The following is an 829-nucleotide window of genomic DNA, read 5'->3' on the forward strand; positions in this document are numbered from 1 at the left end:
CCATCCAGGGTAAAGGGAAAAAAAGAAAGCTAAAAGCCATTCAGAGTGGAAAGAAGAAGTAAATCTATCTCCATTTCTAGATGAATTGATCTTGTATACAGAAAAGCCTAAGGCATCCACAAAATTACAATTAAAACTAATAAATGAATTCAGAAAGGTGCAGGATATAAGTCAGCATACAAAAGTCAATTGTATATCAATATACTAGAAATGAACAATGCAGGGATTGCCTGGCTAGCTCAGTTGGTAGAGCATGAGACTCTTAATCTCAGGGTCGTGGGTTCGAGCCCCACATTGGGTGAATACTCTTTAGAAATGAACAATGCAAAAGTAAAACCTTGAAAAGAATTCTATTTATATTAGCATAAAAAAATAATTAGATATCAATTTAACAAAGAAAGTTCAAGACATACACTGGATACTCTAAAGCACTGTTGAAAGTAAAGTAATGAAAGAAAACTAAAATAAATAGAAAAACATTAATCTCTGAATCAGTATATTTAATACTGCTAAGATGGCCATACTCCACAAACCCATGTACAAATTCAATGCAAGCCATCCCTATCGGAATCCCAGCTGCATTTTTTTTCAGTAATTGGGAAGCTGATCTTAAAATTAAAGGGACCCATCTTTGCTCCCCCTAAAACACTTCTTGAAAAGGGAGGACAAAATTGGAGTACTCTTACTTCCTGATTTACAAACTCACTACAAAGCTACAGTAATACAAACAGTGTGTGTTAGAATAAGGATAGATATATAAATGGATGAAATAGAATTGGAAGTAAATAAACCCTTACCTTTATGGTGAATTAATTTTGGACATAGGTGC

At 33.8% G+C, this 829-nt stretch overlaps 1 non-coding gene across 1 annotated transcript; it reads left to right on the forward strand.

Moving 5' to 3' along the window:
• The first annotated feature begins 228 nt into the window (after positions 1–228).
• TRNAK-CUU (transfer RNA lysine (anticodon CUU)) lies at positions 229–301 on the forward strand. Its single transcript has one exon. It is a non-coding gene; the product is annotated as a tRNA-Lys (tRNA).
• Positions 302–829: the final 528 nt, after the last annotated feature.

This window comes from Delphinus delphis, chromosome 2 (genome assembly GCF_949987515.2).
Source record: "Delphinus delphis chromosome 2, mDelDel1.2, whole genome shotgun sequence".
In the NCBI taxonomy this organism is placed as follows: domain Eukaryota; kingdom Metazoa; phylum Chordata; class Mammalia; order Artiodactyla; family Delphinidae; genus Delphinus; species Delphinus delphis.